Source organism: Pieris rapae, chromosome 20 (genome assembly GCF_905147795.1).
Source record: "Pieris rapae chromosome 20, ilPieRapa1.1, whole genome shotgun sequence".
In the NCBI taxonomy this organism is placed as follows: Eukaryota; Metazoa; Arthropoda; class Insecta; order Lepidoptera; family Pieridae; genus Pieris; species Pieris rapae.
The window spans coordinates 2,614,541-2,633,410 of record NC_059528.1 but is presented as its reverse complement, the minus strand read 5'-3'; the positions used below and the strand labels follow the sequence as shown (position 1 = coordinate 2,633,410).

Here is an 18,870-nt window from a genome sequence, read left to right as displayed (position 1 = left end):
ATAAAATTAAGAAATGTATGAAAGAACAGATGTGTAAAAAGGCTTACTGTAAAGTTAACGATTACCTAGATGATAAAAGGGCCTGGGACTAGTGCTAGGCAGGGTACATCTAATTAATCTGTGTTATTTGTTTTAAAATAGAGTTTTTTACGCCGGCTTTTTCTCTCGGCCTACACCGTCTGACTTCTTTGCCGATGAGTAGGGATGTCTACCGAATCAAATTTAATCACGTGGAATAAGTGATACCTGTATCTTATATTCCAAAATAAATATTTTTTAAATAAACAAAATATAACACAAAACAAAACAATACTTTTGGTCTAGTGCGTTCTGGGACAGGTAGACTTCCTGTTGCTTCTATTCCGGGCAGCTCTTGTTCACCTATCTTATAGCTGTCATTAGATATTGATTCTTCGTCATTCTTACGACTTGCTCTTGTCATACTAATTGATAAATAATACATTATAATAATTGCTGTTTCACAGATGTATTTGTTTCTTTTTTTAATTTTCCAGGAAGGAAAACGCGCAGGATGCTCAACTGAACCCACCGCCGCCGTCAAACTCACATTGCCAGATGGTTCGCAATTGTGTTACAATAATGGTATAGTTCGGTATCGATATTGTATTCTATTGAATATTGAATATTTCTGATAAATGAAATACGGCTATCTTATGTACAGAAGCCATTGATCGTTTGCGCCTAACAACAGTATCGTAATATAATTATTTTATTTGAGCTTGTTATACATCACGTAACAGTCTTGTGTAAGACTATTAAAGTTTTATTAATTATGACATAATATAGGCAAATATAATAGACAGGTCTTATAACCAACATCACGTATCATTCGATACCAAAGTTTTTGTATGAAATTTCTTTTAATCTTGTGTTCGCACTGTACAAAAACTAAATATTGAAATATGAAGTTATGGAGTACCACCGCTGCATTCTAATGAAAAATATGTATTCATTTCCAAAGTCATAGTCAAAGACAAAAATCATTTATTCATACAGGTAACACAATGTACACTTATGAACGTCAAAAAAGAAATATACATTGAATTCTTCTAATTTTACATTTACTGCCAGTTCTTAAATCAATGGCGTAGAGCGGAAGAGGAGAACTGGCAAGAACCTCTTTTTTTTAATCGCCAAGTTTTGTTTTTGTTTTACACAACGTTTGTTAGGAGCTGCAATTACCCCACGATTCACATGACATCTTTAGTAATAAATAATAATAATATAAATTAAAAACAAAGATTTGTCTCAAATTGTCGAAGACTGTATCAGCAGGAGGTACGGTGAAGTAGGATTTTGTGGTAGAATATGTGTGTGTGTGTGTGTTTCTTTGTACTTTCAAATCGAAAAAAAAAACTTGAAACAACATCGTAATTCGCGACTTTTTAATTGTGCCCCTATACGGCGATTTACTTTCAATGATAAAGAAACTCCACAATAACAGAATATAAATTAATGAAATCAAGGTAAGTTTTTGGATTTTGTTTTCAAAAAATGGTCTCATAATTTAAATGCGATAATAGACTATCTTGTTCACATTTGTATGAACCATTTTGGACACATTACTCATAATATTTTCCGCCACTAGCGTCAACCGCACGCATAAAAAATATATAGCTGGAAATCAACACGTATATCCTTATGGCTGAAAATCACTCGCTAAACCACTAAATTATTGCTGTACTTTATATGCATCAACCTTGTACCTTTAAGTAGTTACCTAACAAGTAGACCTAACCTTGAGATTATATCCAGAGAAATCCATTTTAAAAACTAGTTAGTTATCAACGGCACCTTTGCCTATATGTGTCTATATCAGTGAAAATGATGTCAAAAGAAATAAATTTCTAAGTAAAACATTTTCTTCACATTGCCATAATTGTACGCGACCTTCAAAATAATTCTTTGTTAATTTAAATGAAGCATAAAATGTAATGTATTATGGCACACGTTTTAGTAACCCAGTAACCTTGTGAGTCAATTGATTAACAATGTTCAGTTGTTCTAACGTAAGGGCATTGTTCCAAACTATGCGGGAATTTGACGCCACATAAAGGAATTTTGAGGTAATTTAATTTTTGTTTTCGTGCGCGATTAGCTAAGATGTCATAAACATCTATTATATTAGTATTCTTTTTATCCGCTACACTCTTGACAGAGCAGTCGTGATCGCTATGTAGTTGTGGTAATAGGAGGGGCAGATGTGATGCGCTTCATATTAGTATTAAGGTAATACATTTTTTTTCATAATACATTTTTTGATTTTGACTTACGGGAGTCATAACTCATAAGTCAAGTCTCTTTTATGTCATTCAGGCTTGTATTCTACAATGAGAAATCGATCAAAAGAAGATTGTGTATGGACGTTTGTCCAAGCAAAATCCAAAGTTTGCTTTTCTGTTCTTCATTATGTCGTGAGAGAATTTACCAAGATATGGTGTTAACCAATCATAAATATACGACACCAGCAGTCGCCTCGTTGTCTTTCGACTTTATGTATTTTTTAACAATATAAACCATGGAAAAGGTCCCTGGACACAATGGCAGGAGAACAAAAAAAATCATAACTATATAATTTGTAATTAAAGTTTTAAAAAAACCTTTCCAGGCATTTCTAGAGATTGTATTTTATATCGTCTGAATACGTCAATTGAATTCACAATATAGCAACATAGCACACTCACTGGTTCCTTCCGGAAACTCTTTTTTGTGAACAAAGACAGAGTAATTACAGCAGAACAATACAATACAATACGTAAAGGAAAATGTTAATACAACCTTAATACACGTTAATAAATGCCGTTTTCTCGTGACCAACATACCTGAAACAAGAAAATTACATTAATACGTGTTTTAAATAAGAATTGTAGAAGGTGAAGTCGGGAAAGGAAACGGAAGTGATTTTTACACATTAATTCCGGTTTATCTTTTATTCTAAACAAGTAAAAAAGCTTCTCGTTTAGAATAAAAGGGTAGCAATTAATCACTTGTTATATCAGAATTGAGGTTTCATACGCCTTACTTAATATTGTATTTGAAACAAACCCAGGGTTTAATCACCAGGAAAATTGCTATAAACATATACTGCTGCTAGACTACTTAAGACTGTCTCTTACCTCATTATTACATATGATTAATCGTTATTCATTTATTTCAAACCAGAGAAACCTCAGTGTATAGTATGTACCTCCAGTTATCATTAGCTGAGATATGGATCAATTAACTAATGTCCTGGATGACATTACGCTGCGCACATTATAAGTGGCGCCACTCGTCTTGTAACGATAATATCACATGGCTCGGGCTTTTTCAAGCTGACTCCGTATATTACAAGATTAAGGATTAGTCTGAAGAGTCCCCAAGACATTTTCTTCTCGCCGAGGCATATCTGCAGGTCAAAGGTTCCGACAAACAATTAAGATACAGGGAAATATGTCGACCTCCAGGGTATTTAAATTGCAATAATTATTAATAATATATAAGTAATTAGCGAATACTAGGATTTGAGGCATCTCTAAGTGGCTACCCAGGAATTGGACATTGAGTCGAAATATAGATGATGATAAAGTTTCTTTGTATTACGGTTTCCGGCTTAAATTTTAATAATTTGACTCCTAAGTTGTTAAGTTACATAAGGAATTCCTAACCCTTTTTATATAAAACGTTTAAAAAAACCGAAAAAAAGAAATTAAAAAAAATACCTTTAAATTTGTTTTTACGTCCTCCAAGTATCAATTACATAAAATATCACGAACTGTATCCATTTACTTACGCAACCTTTTTGAATGATATCTGATACAATTTTTTTGCGATCTGACAAGAGAGGTTTATCAGGGCCTTGAGTAAAAGCTTTCGAAAACGTATGTCAAAATAAGTTTTACATGTTTAATCGTCCGTAAATATTAATTCAAAATTACATAAAGTACTCGACAGGTACTCGATATAATGTTAATTATGGTTAGTTCGACATTACCATATATGGTTTGAGAAAATATTTTACGATGGAATTTACAAAAATACAATTTACAATAATTATTACAATTTAAATATATACAATTAATATAATTGCTTATGCACACAACGAATAAAACAATTGAGCAGTAACGAGAGAAAACTTGAAATATACATGAAGTTATCCCCAAATTTTCCAGATTTATCCAGCTCATCCAGGGTCTACGTAAACCCAGTAGTATTAGGGATAATGATAATGTCGGAATCACTGACAGCTGGCAATTGACGTATGATGTATCTATATTGTTAAAGGCAAGGCCAGGTTATCAACAAACACGTGTTATCATAGACAACCGTGATATGTTTACAAAGATAAAATTTTATATTTTTTTCCAATGATTAACTTGTGCAAAATAAATCTATTAAATAACCGTACAAATACTGAATGCGTGTGTAAAGATCATTTCAGGCAAGTGACCCGTTTACCAGTTTATGTGGAAAAACGATTGATGGGCAGGTTATCGCATGGGAGTGTCTTCACGCCAATCTGAACTCTACTATACATACATAAATGTCAATGTTCATTAATTCCAATAGAGATTTTATACCTTTTTACTCGTGTACTACAAAGTTGCTTTATCTCGACTCTATCTTATTAAATTCAGCGATACAGCTTCGCTCTTATCACCAATTGGTAAATTGAAATTTGATATTCAAGGTTATTACGGAGAGTGAAATAGAAAAGAATACAATTTAATCTATTTCAAATCGGCTCAAACTTAGTTACAAAAATGATATATTATTATTTATTAAAAATAATAAAAAAGTATTTATTCATTTTAAGTAGCTACATTTTCTTTCCTAATTGTAAGATTTGGAAACCTTTTAAGTAAGTAAATAGTTTTTTGTTAATATAGTTTTCAAAAGTTCAAAGACTGTTACAACTGGCCGAAAACATGTAACAACACTAAACAAAAAAGAAAACAAACATTCAAAGATGGCCGCCACACGTCATACGCTACTATCGGTCTCGGTCGCGTTATCATTCGCGCGTAGACGATCCATTTTTAGAAATATTAATTCAGTAATAACCGTTGTACAGTGAACTATTTTTAGTGTGGCCTAGGCTAAAAATACACGGACGTCGCCGACCAATGACGAGTCTGATAATACTAATGTTACTCATGTGTCGTTGACTCTATGCAATTCTTGAGTCTTGTTGGTATCTGTGCTTAGGTTATCTGCGGTCGTGTTTACTAACACTTGCACAAACAGATTTATCGAGCTATAGATTTTATGATTTGTATATGGCAATTAATACGCTGAAGTTTGAATATGGAATGTCAAAATTCCTCATAGCCATTCTTTTAAATAATAAATGTTTGTTTATTTAAAATGTTCGGCCTTCATACATCGTATTTGCTATTTAAATTAGCATAATTTTTCAGTATAAATTAATATTTTTATTAAGTAAAGGACTGACCTAGTAACAAATGTGATTTATTCTCTGTTATTAGATTAACGTATTCACTATCGGCCTGTCCAGTCTCGGCTATACACTGGTGGATGTTTTTTATTTTATTTTGGTAGATTTTGATGTTCTTTAATATGGTGGACCATTTTTTTGTTCTATCATCAATAGTTTTCGCAGCGGATGCGATGAAAGCTTTGCTTTTCACATCTTGGGTAACATTATTGTAGTATAAAAAAAATAAAAACAAAAAATAAATTACTTAGAGGGGGACATCCCTTATCGCTTAGGATTTTAAAATATAAATAGAGCCGATTCTCAGACCTACTGAATATGGATAATAAATTCATAAGAATCAGTCGAGCCGTTTCGGAGGAGTATGGGAACTAACATGTGATACGAGAATATATATAATATATATATATATATTATATATATATATATATGTATGTATAGAGATATAGTATATATATAAAATAATAGTACAAGTATGTTATTAATGAACCACTGTAGTATAAGGTAACTAGTGACACTAGTTCTACCTATCCCATTGACCTTTAAACCTGCCTCGATTAGAATCGAGTGCCTTATTATTCATTAGAGTTAATCGATGTTTATTATGTAACTATTCGGACGAGACGTGCCTCGGCAAACAAGGCCGCAAGTCGTCATTGACCGTGAAGTACGTACAAAAAATGATTTAGCTGTTTCCGCAATTCTAGCTAATACTGATTTTGCCACCTAAAACTAGAGGTCGTCTAGTCAGATTTTTAACTTAATGAATTATGCATACAATAATTTGCAATTTATATGTGAGACACTATGCGAAAAATTCAACTTAGATTTTATAGATTTTTTAAAGACTATTCTGTGTCATGCCATGCGCTCTTACAACGAGGGTATGCAAAAGTTTCCAGACATGGTGTAGATGATTTTATATGGCGCCAATTATAACAGTTTTTTTTAATTGTCTTTTAGTTACCGAGGGAAAATTTGCATTGGCTAATTGTATCAAAATCATCTAACGAAACTAATAAAATTTGATAAAAGCCAAGAGGCGGAATGCACATAGGCGAAAGAAATAAAAAAATGTGTTTTAACATTAAACGAATTGTATACTTTTAACTAAAGACCTGTTGGTCACAGCATCAACACAATTTGTCAGAGACGAAAGAGTAGTGGTAGTTAAGGAGTGCAGTTAGACTGGTTCACGAATGAACGGCGTTTAAAAGAAGGGATGATGATGATGATGATGCAAGTACTGGACCCAATCTACCCTTGCTATTTGCAAGTAGCGAGTCACACATTCGCGCCGCGGAAGGGTATGCGCAATTTCCCCCAAGTAAAAAAAAATGTTTACAAATGAAAGTGTTAATTATCTAGTATAGTTTTAGATCAGCAACTAACCTACTACTAACTAAAACTGTTGCTTTACCGTAAGGTGTATATAATATATGGTTGTTGGTCGAAAATTTTCGCAACTTACAAAAAAGGCTCGATTTGTGTCCTTAAAAATTTCGGTATTTATTTTTAATTAATATGTTAAGGTCTTTAAACTTAAGGCAAACCTCTCGTTTCCGCTGTAAGTTAAAAATAGTGTCTTACATGTACATATATGGAACAAAAGTTAAAATTAGAATAAAATCCGGAAATGTTAAACAAAATTAAAAATATCTTTTTTCAATAATTTTGTATCATTATGGACAAAGTATGTATATGAAATGGCCTACAATATTTTAATTTCCTATTAATCATCGCAAGCGATTTAATTGTACATTGTGATTATAGTATTGACCTTATATTCAAGATTTCGTATTTTGATTTTATTTTCAGACGCAAATTATGTAACAATTGTACCTATAGTAATGAGCAAGTGGGGAAAAAGAGGGTACCACTAGATACTTGGGAAGATGTAATAAACGGGATTGAATATGGAAAATTGTGGCGAGGAATAAGTGGAAGAATTTAGAAGCCTTCACTCCGTCGCAGGTCAAGTTCTGGAGTAAATAATAAAGACATGGACTTAAGTTAATTTAATTTTAGTAGGGAATAAAGGAAATTATTATTTACTGAAATAAACTCTACTTGCACTATACACCTGCACTAATCATCCTCAATTACTAATCACTTGCACTCGCACTAATAAAAGTGAATACATGCCTAAGTCTGCACATAATATAATTTTGAATTGCCCTAAGCAAGATTAGTTATCCGATTTTACTTTTAACTTGAAGACATAATATGGTTGACTCATTTGCACTTACGAAGATACATAATTGTAATAGAACTAAATACTCATTACAAGACTTTTTGACATTTTATTTTTAGGACAATCAGTTACATAATTTGCTACCCTTCGACGTGGTGTAATGGATGCAGCTCCTTACAAGCATTGTGAAAAAAACTTGGCGATTAAAAAGAGTGGCGGAGAGTTTATTGCCAGTTCTTCTCTTCCGTTCTACGCCCTTGATTTGAGAACTGGCAGTATATGTAAAATTAGAATCATTTAATGTATATTTCTTTTTTTTTGACGTTCATAAGTGTATATTATGTTACCTATATGAATGAATGATTTTTGATTTGATTTGATTTGACGTCTAAGTAATTTTCTCACTGGCACAATCTCTCCTTCCGCCATTGCTAGACTACGTCTATTCTCTTCTGTTCTTTACGAGGACATTTTATGATTTTCATATCTCTGCGTTCCGTAAGCGAGTCTTGTTACCCATCTTCATTACATATCTTCAATCCTAAAAATCCTACCTATCTCAAAAGAAATTAAAAAAATTTGGGAGACCACAGCTGTAACATTGGCTGTTCCAAAAACTATATCATAAATCTTCCTTTCTTGGAGAATTCTTTAAGGTCTCTGGAATTCATTTAACGTCCCTATTCGCTTGGCTTCTTCTCTATCTTCCTTCTCAAATCTCTACTGTCCAAACATTACCTGTCCAGATCGTAACCCTAACTTTCATACTTACTGATGTGAGCAGTGAGACTAATCTAAAACTATCGTGATTCATGTGCACTTTTTATTTTTCCTTTTTTATTCCTGTTTTAGCTTTGTTTAAATAACTATCGTTCATCCATTTAAACATGTCATATAAACCATTAATTTTACCTTGAATTTTATTTGGCATATTTATTGTGTAACACGCATAACATTTAAATACGATAATATAATTAATATTGATCGGAAAGGAAATTTATGTTAATAAATTTAAATATATACCTATGATTACATAAATTTTAATATAAACTATGTAAATGAAAAAACGGGGCATTTAAGTGAATCAAACATTTTTTTTAATTATTACGTTTTGAACTGCCTTGGCCAATAGAATGCCGGGGCGAATTTGAACTTTATGCCCATGCCCCAATAGCCACTCTTTTTGACAAAGGACTTCATAACCAAGGATTAATGTATCAAGTAGTGCAATGAGTGGGCGCCAACGTTCTTCGCAGATTAATATTAATCATTTTCGTTAATTGAAGCGAACTCGGTTGGCAGACACTTGAATTTCGAACATTCAAACTTTAACAGCTTTATTCCAAATTCAAGTTCGCACTGCGCTGAAGAGAATTAGATAAATCATTTTATGATATGTCCTAGTCGTCAGTGTGTTTTTTTTATTCATAGTAACACACTGACGACTAGGACATTTAGTTAGTTTAGTTATTATCATCTATTTTACGTAAAAATCTCACATTATATACGATATATTTCAGTATATTTAAACGCATGTTATGGTGGCAGGGGGCATACTTTAATAAATCTTTCCTGATGTTCCGTTGCAGCTTGCTTGCTTTTCGACGTACTTTCATAATGAGTATGTATAATAACGAATCAGTTCTTTTATTTATATTTCATAACATCTCTTTTAAAAGAATTGTCACGCTCAAGGATTGCAAAGGGCAGTACTGAAGTGAACTGTATGTGCGACTGTTGTTTCATAGTAATAGGTATTTTTCAGATTTTAGACTTTAGTTTTTGCGTATTCTAATAAAACTTATTTAACATAAATTTATTACATTTTTTCGCACCGGTTAACGGTTTCTTATAAACTTTTTTGAAGGACTCGAAACGACGTATACAGTCGACGAAACGACATTGAAAATCTTCGTATAAAAACTATTTATTTAAACATAATAGATAATTTTAATGATTAAAATACGCCGTATGTATCGATGAATTGTCTATGGGTAGATCCCGGTAAAGGTAAAACATGGTTGTCCTCACTCGAGCGTCAAGGTCAGGGTAAGGAAGTGAACAGACAATGCAGTTTTGCAATACACCAAACGAGGAAGTACACAGTTATCATGTTATCAACGTTGAGTTTCATATCAACAGCTTATTAATCTTCTAGTTTTATAATTCAGTGGCTATCTATGAAACGGTAATATATTTTCAAATATCCAACGAAATATACGTCGCCTTATTGAGACTGGTTGTTTAGACTGTGTGTGAAAAATCTATGTCTACAGATGACACGACCGGAGAATCAGGAATCAGACCTCCTAACTTCTCGAACTAGTAATGGGATTCTCCCTGCTTCAAGAACGCGTTTTGCCCAAAACTAACCGATATCCAGATTGAATATTCTGTTAAGTGAGTCTGGATATCCATATTTCTTCCTTTAATAACAATTTTCGTTTAGTTTTTATAATGTATGAATCGATGTTATTTTTTTTCTCTTCGTGTTTATTATGTTTTGCCGGTGCCGTTAAACCTTGTTTTTTTTATTTTTTAGATAGCTAGATGTTCTAAACATGCCGGGGCCGTCCCAAGCAAACCTGGCGCCGTAGCAGCAGACGAGGCAAAGAGAGCCGGTAGAACTTGGAGAGAGGTGAAATACGAGGCTCAAGACCGAACGCGATGGAGACTCACTGTGGACGCCCTCTGCCCCACCTAGGGGTTATAGGGCATTAACTAACTAACTTGACTAGAAAGATGTTCTAAACTAGTACTAATTGATTAAAAATTTCTCATATGGTTATTGACAAGTGGCATGTGACGAATAGGTTAAAATAAAAGCGGTTTCATTCGCTAATTAAGAAAAACTTTTAATTGGAATTTCAAAAATTTTAAGGGCCTGTTTCACAATGTATGGATAAAGTGCCAAATAGCTATGCAACACATAAATTATTCGAAATATAAAAGTTCCAAATAAGATACTTCGAATTTCATGACGTATAGCGCTCTCTGACAGTCGTGAAACGCAAAAATACTAATTATCATACCAATAAGTAACAAATAGCTTATTTGGAACTTATCCGGACATTGTGAAACAGGCCCTAAGACATGTATGTTAATCATATATGTACTTTTTATTTTTGCGTAATATTTTTAACATAATGAAAACAGACTGATATCAAAAATTAAGAAATAATTGGTTATTTAATTTAAACAGACTTAAATTTATTTAAAATTATAAACTTAATAATTTTTGTAAATAAAAAAATATCATTTGGTCGTTGTTTTTCAGTTTAACAGACATCTTTATGTTATAATATATGCTAATGATTCTTTTTCTCTAGCTACTTTAAATTATAATCATTATATATTATGACAAAATTACTCAGTAAAAGATAATTAACTTGTGAAGTAATTTGGATATAATTTAATTATATAAAAAAACCATTATAAAAATCTTATAGTTTACATTAATATTATCATAGGCTTCTAATGTGATAATAGATAAGTCCAACTCAAATTTAATGATAACACGATTTCATTTTAAAATATAAATGTTTTAGTATCAAATTGCATTTTTGTGATCAATGTCTTATCAAAAATGTAATAGACCTGACTGTAAAGGGGATTCTTAATATAATATCTTTTGTAAAGATCAAATTACACTACAATTATAAGCATTTAAGAGAGTTTTACAGCTGTCAGACTAACTTTTTACTATCTCAAAAGTATAAAGTTTACAGTTAAAGAAATTTTGAGAATTTTAAATAAATTCCTTTTTTAATCAACGTGGCGCCAGAAATATTAAGGGCTCTTATAAAGACTATTGATAAGGCGTGACAATTGACGTGCTAAGCCGTTGCTAGGCAACCACAATTCAGTTGTTTTTCTATACGAGCGATCAAGAAAACGGCGCAAGAATATTTAATAAAGTCTGTAGTGAAAAATTAATTTTTCTTCAACGAAGGCTTACACAGGAAAAATATTTTATTTCATTAGTAAACACAACAATTTTTATATTAGATTTATTTAGAATATAATTTTGTATGCACATTTATTTAGAAATATAACCTAATCCAAAGAGAAAACTTGCAACGTAGCAAGTTAACAAATGTTAGTAATAAATAACAATTTAGGCATCAACTTTTTACACCATACATCCAATGACTAAGCTCAAATCAAGCGTAACAAAAAAAGCTCGACGCCGTGGAATCAGACTTTCGTAATATCCAATTGTAACGGAAGGCGGCAATATAGACCAAACGATTTTGTTGACATTGAAAACGCACGAAAAGCGTGGCAGTAGTTGAAAATTTTGGGGTGAGGCACCCATCGATCCCAGTGGAAATGAGGACACCCGCCGACCTTGGAAATACACGAACGATTCCGAGGTCTACCGAAAACAGCCGAAAGACTTCATTCATATCCAACACGACAGCATACGATTTTCAACAGTGGGTTTACCAAGTAAAGAATGAAGACCTGTATTTTCTATTGAATTTGTGAGAAGTACTGGTCTAGTGACATGGACGTGCGCACCTCTAAACCTGGAGATCGTGCGATCGCAGACGTTTGATTATCAGGTCCTTTGTAAAAATATCACGATAAGAAATAAATAAAAACACGATCTTGAAAATATTCAATGTTTCAACTTTTAATGTTCACTATTTCAACTATGCAATGAAAAAAAAAATAGTTCGCGAACTTTCGTTCTTAAAACAAATATTGTCGATTGCTCTATTTATTATAATTTATTGTTATTTGTAACTCTATTGACTCTGTAGTCAAACAATGAAAGTAATTACCGTAACACCTTGAAAGGTACGCTTGTGAAGACAATGCGGGGTCGCGTTATCATATTGTCAACATTTGTGTTGCATTCTGTTAACTTCAGAATTTTCTGCAACCCTGGTAAAGCTTATAATTTATGATATTAAATTATTTAACATTTAAATTGATTACATTTTTTTACATGAATTTATATCGTATTGAGTAAACCTACATCGTAACCTACCTAACTTTCTACAACTTTGTATAGATAGATATGCACTTGCCAACTCACATTAAGTTGAACTCAAGAAATAAGAATTGCTCCACAGTCGCCAACTCATCAATAATAAAACCTAGTGGTAATTAATAAATGATTTAAGAAGTAAATAATATTTATAAGTAAAGTAATAGAATGTTTTCATTCCCTTTCATTTTGAATTTGCGTCTTATTGTCTCAATAATAAGATACATTTTACAGTAAACAAATTTCAAAATTTGCGAACAAAAAATATACCAAAAATTGCTCCGGAAACGACAACATGACGTCACTTTCGAATTATGTAATCAAACACGTGTCGACTTAACACATTATCGTTATCTTGCTAAATAAATATTACAATTCACGAATGTTATCATTGAATCTTTACTTCATTTGGACGCAGGTATATATGTCGATTATATATTCAGTATTTTTTTGCATGTATGCTCAGATATATGTGCACTGCGAAGACACTAAGGTTATCATTACTGATAAGCCGTCATCCATCATGCCTCTACGTGCGGAAGATTTCGAAATTACAATCTATCACAATAAGTATGCGTCAGAATTATCGAAGCAGGGAATTGACAGACTTACATTTTTTTAATAGTGGGGCATACGGGACGGTCTTGGACAATTTAGTGGGTGCGCTGCCGGCCTTTGAGGGAGCAGTACTTTTAAATTGGAATAGTTGGGGTCGTATCTCTAAGGGAAGGGATTCAATCCGGAAGTCGATTCCACAGTTCGCAAAAGTACCTTGTAATACGAACCGGAAAACTCAGAGACGCAATGCCTCGTAGAGAGAGAATAATAATCTTTATTTATTTTTCCAGAAGAACTTCGTACATAAATAAGTTACAATTATTATAAATAAATAAAAATAGAGATCCCAGTCCATCAGTAATACGTTGGATTGACAATTCGATAAATCCTTAGCTGAATTTGATCACAAGAAGGAAGCTGGGATTTGGGAGCACCAGCCGAATGGTAAGTATCATAATTATGTAGTTATCATAATTGAGCCAATGAAAATTTTACATCTCTTGAAAGCACTAAACGTATTTTATAAAAAACTCTTTTGCACCAACAAAAAGGTTTCCTCTCAAAATGCGTTTTTCTCCCTGTATTATAAAAAAAGTGCTAATTTATTAATTAACCTTAAAACAAATATTTTCATGACAAAACCGGTTTGGTTATGTTTTCTAACGGAATGTCTTAGCAACTAATTGTACATTCGAATGAACACTGACGAAAGGTTTTTACAAACATCCTTTTTTACACACACAATATACATAATTAACTTTAATTAAATAATAACAATAAATAATTATAACACCTTTTTAGTCAGGTTAAGGTAAAGTTAGTGGCAGGGTACCGTTAAAGCTTCCGCAATTGTTTTTTTTACACATATGATAAAAAGACAGCATGTTATATAAAAAAATATTGTAAGATGTTACATTTACTGATATTTTTAATTAACATTGTAAATTTTTGATAACACTAGTTCGTTGATACGAAATAATTTATGCGTACAAAATTAATTTGACGTAAAGAACGAATTATGGTGGAAAACGCAATAATGCCATGTATTATAAAACAATATTGAAGATAAAAGTGTGGATTGCTTACTTTCAACCGGGTCGTGAGTTCAAAGCCCGACTGTACCAATCGATTTTATCTAGGTACACGCAATTAGCACTTGCTCGTACAGTGATGGCAAATAATCTTACAAAAGATCAAAGTAAAATATTTAAACTTTTGTATAGATTCACAAAAAAATGTAACAAGTATGAATACGTAGTTAAAATAGAACAGAAATATTTTCGTGTCTCTTTGGCAAATTAGTTATTTTTTTCTAATTCCTACGGGATATCGTCAAGTGCTACCAGGGCCGCAGGACATCCTGAAGATTTAGAATTTCAATACGATTCCTTTTTATTGCAATTTTTGAAGTTTGATTTCTATAGGTACCTTTTTTCTTTCTCAAAAACCAAAGTGTTTTACGCTTTAATTCAACTATATAAGCGCGTGACGATTAAAACTATTTAGTATAAATTAATTTGACAATCGATGTGAACTCGGTGATATAGTACCTCCCGCTGTTACGCAATAACTCGTGACTCTTATTTCAAGTGGCTTCTATGTAAATAAGTAACAAGTCCTAACAGCTACTCAAATGAAAGTGCACCCTATATCGTTAAAATAAGGTCGTAACTCGTGTATCACTAATCATTAGCGCTTCCTTATCTGAAGTGAATACAAAGATGCCTTTCCTGCACTTTTTGTGTAGTAGCAAATTATCGTATTAACAATAGCTAAACTTTATTGGTATAAGATCTAACGTGAATATAATAGATGAAATCCGTTAGATGTGAATTTAATATTATATTCGAACAACGGGCCATTTTTAATTATAGAATTAATTAATTCATTATTAATCCTGAAATACAACATGGCCGTATAACCTACACGGCTGGTAATAAACCGAACAATAATGTCGATAAAAAAGAAAACAGTTGAGCGCGAACATCTTCAAGGGTTGCACACACGTGCATTAATCTACACACCCACACAATTGTAAGTGATCGCAGCGAATAAAGAGACAGAATATATGTTACCGTTAATGATCAAATAAATTCAAAATTTAAATGTGACATATTTTTTTTATTTATGTTCAATTGTTTTTCTATTTGCAGATTTATGAAACATTCATACAAGATTCAAATTAGACTTTAATATTAAATAAGTATTTACTTAATAATAGCAAATCAAATAATGCTAAATTACACATTAGAAATAAATGATACAAAAAGACAAAAAAAAATTATAATAAGACAACAATAATCTATCTGCTTAATAATAATAATCCATACGCTATTAAACTAAAAGTTATTGTATATTTTTATATAACTTAATTAATTTCAGTTTATTAAATAATAATAAGTTAGCTTGAAATATAATTATGTATTACAATAAATATATATTTACAAATGTATTGATTACTTTTACTTTAATGAAAGAAAACATAGCAAAAGTAATACTGTATATATTAATATAATAAACCAATGAAGTTGTAGGGCAGGTCATGGCTGGATGCGTAAGCACAAACGGATGTGCATACGATAAGTATTATCATAATTTCTACTTGGTTAATTATTTGCAGTACAATTATTTGCACTGAATAACAATGTGAATTTTAATTATTCGTTCCCTTTTTACTTTAGGAATTGAATTCACTGTTAAATAAAAGGTCTTTTAGTATTTACGTAAATATTTATTACAGACATGGAAAATATAATTATAACAGTTTATATTCACTGTTGAAATATTAAATTGTATAATATATAATTGCATACATTATTATAATATCGGACTGGCACCAGTAGCTTATTTGTCTGTTGATTGTCATGTCCTTCGATAGTATAGACTTGTCTGGCTCCCGCACGGCGAGTACTAGGCAAGAAGCGCATCGAGGCAATATCACGTTACGCGGTGGCTGTTGACACCAGCAGCGCCTGATTAATATTTATGATACGACTGAGCATCTCGCATGGCCGGTTTGCGCGATGCGAATTATACCCGTCCCTCTCACACCTACGTTATCTTATGTACGCGGACAAAGATGGTGATGCTAATGTGCCAAGTGCTACATTCAAACATGTGTGAGTAAGTGCAAATGAGAATCCCAAATCTTCATAATTTTACAAAGTTTTGTTTTTGCCGCCAGTTTTTTGTTTTTGCTGGCAGTTTTTTGTTTTCCAGCGAGTCTTGGAGGACGTATTAAACTATAGTAAGATATAGTATTACAATAAAATTCCTAATACCGAGATAATATAATTGCGTTGGTGTGATGTTTTGTTTTAATTGTGCTTATGTCCAAGGCACCTAGTGACCATTATTACAAATTCAACGATGAAAGTATGTGGAACGACAAGGGCCGAGAGCTCGAACCTGACCATATCGAGGTAACCCAGCCGGACATACAAGACTGACATATAATAAATCCACAACCTACACTCCTAGGAACGTATAAGTAATGAGTATGTGCAATCGCCGGCCGTAAACATGCAATCAAAAGGAAAATAACAGATCCTACGCTTTGTTCAACAAAGATTTGCGTATTAAATTCACAGAAATTTCGCATTATATGTTGGGATTCTGGAACAATGACGGGTATGTTCATTACAATTACTCATTGAACATTATTAGTCATTTAAATACAGTCGTTACTCTTTAATTGAAGCGCGACCAGCTCCCGTATTATAGTAGATAATTAAATTTTGTCAACTGTGCAGTCAGAATAAATTTTATTTCCGATATGTACTTTTTTGTTGTAAAAAAATAACTACACGAAGTTATTAAGAATCGCAATGAATATTCAATGTCTATATGCCGATTGCCGACCCTTGTCTGATTATTTTCAGAGAGCCTCCAGTGCCGGCCGGTATTCGCGGCACTGCGCTCCAAGGTCACGTTATCGTGCTGACGACAACCAGCCCGACCGGCCGACTTTATTGTATCGTTGGAACAAATGACTGCAACAGCATTCTACAGATTATTTCATTACATATCGTACAATAGGCCAGCTAAACGACACGATCGTCTTACAGGAACTCGGCAATCTTGACCGTCGCAGTCTATTACGTACGATTGTGAGACGTGTGTCCGCACTACATCCAATACTGCGATATCGTCTCAAATCAAATTAGCGGAGTGTTTACATTTTATAAATAGAGCGCGTTCACGTGGCGCCTATTGGGAGATAAGACTCCGCCGACTTTATATTTATCACTCACCGTGAGCTGTTAACATCCTCCGCGATGGGCTACTGGTTTTCGTCGTCACACTGTCACTCGAGCGAAAACTAAAGCACTCACAAACGGCGCACTAAGTTGAGCGGCACACGCGAGGACTGCACAGCGTGACACCCACGACTAGAATGCGGGCGAGTCGAGCGCGGGGCGTGGGGGGCAGGGGCTGAGAGCGAAACACAACTCGAGCAAAGGCGCGACGGAGACAGAACTGCGGCCGGCCGCGAGACCATTTGCTGCTATTGGTCGGTGGACGTGTGACGTCACAGCCGGCGGCCAATGGCCGTGAGATAAGTAGTTCGCGCGGCAATCGCTAGAGGCGCCAGCGTCGAGGAAGTCGCCCGCCCTACAAAGCTTTCTTCAGCTTGGGCGTGTGCTTGCGGGCAGAAAATGACGACAAATTTCCCCATATTAAATATGTATGATACTTTTTTGAAATGCGATTAAGTAATTATAAGGATTTATTTGTTGATTTAGAGGAAGATATTTTATGACAGCATTCGACTTTTGGGCGATTGCCAGTCGAGGTTATTATACCTATGGCGTAGATAAACAGCGCAATTAATCACTGTTGAAAGAGAATCGAATGGTGTCAACGAGACATTAATTACTGCACTGACTTCACTCCTGTCTTTGATTGAACAATACAGTATTATGACTTTCAATATGTTGGAAACGCACAAGTACCAAATAAATATGACACCTAATAGTCGACGTGATTAGAAGGCTGTAAACAAAATCCTTAGTACACCCGAGGGGGCAACAGCTGTCTCCAGGCCTCAACTTCCAACCATTAAACACCCACGTCGTATTTCATAACAATCACATCGATCTATACTAAATAAAATCCTATGGCTTACGAAATAAAGAACATTTTCGAAGTACACACGTATCTAATCACTTTTTCAAGATTGCCTTCGAACGCGATCTTAAGTTCGAGTTGAAGCTGAAATTCTTCGTTTTACATAAATTAAGGTGACTCGTTTTAATACACCTATGTTTATTCAGCGGTAATTTTAAATATACCGTTCAACTAAGTCTATTTAAATTAATTTCATATTTTCTATCTATATTAGTCATCATGACAATCAAATATCCAAGTATGTACAATTTCCTTAACCTCCATAGTAATCAAAATGATCAAAAAGTAATAAAAATAAAATTAAAACAAATGTAAAAAGTTTGGTCCCTGTGGCAGCTTTTCCTCACTGTACTACGAAACAAGTATTCGTTGAGCCATTAAATCAGCACCTCTGCGGTCAACGATTCCGAAAAAAAAAATGCTTATTAAATAAAAGTGTCTCTCTTGTTAGCTTTGAAGGCCAATGCTCTCTTTCTTAGACATAGAATGATAGCTTTTTTTTCTTTCGTAAAAATGTATAGTAAAATGATA

At 33.2% G+C, this 18,870-nt stretch overlaps 1 protein-coding gene across 6 annotated transcripts in view; it reads right to left on the bottom strand.

Moving 5' to 3' along the window:
* The window catches only part of LOC110993120 (myocyte-specific enhancer factor 2), a 50,435-nt gene extending 32,744 nt beyond the window's left edge, over positions 1 to 17,691 (bottom strand). For 4 of the 6 annotated variants that reach the window (XM_022259234.2, XM_022259235.2, XM_022259236.2 and 1 more), the window contains exon 1: positions 17,463 to 17,691. The gene's annotated coding sequence lies outside the window, so the exon portion shown is untranslated. The remainder of the gene's footprint in view (positions 1 to 17,462) is intronic. The other 2 variants (XM_022259240.2, XM_022259239.2) reach the window with 1 other exon arrangement.
* Between the last annotated feature and the right edge of the window lie 1,179 nt (positions 17,692 to 18,870).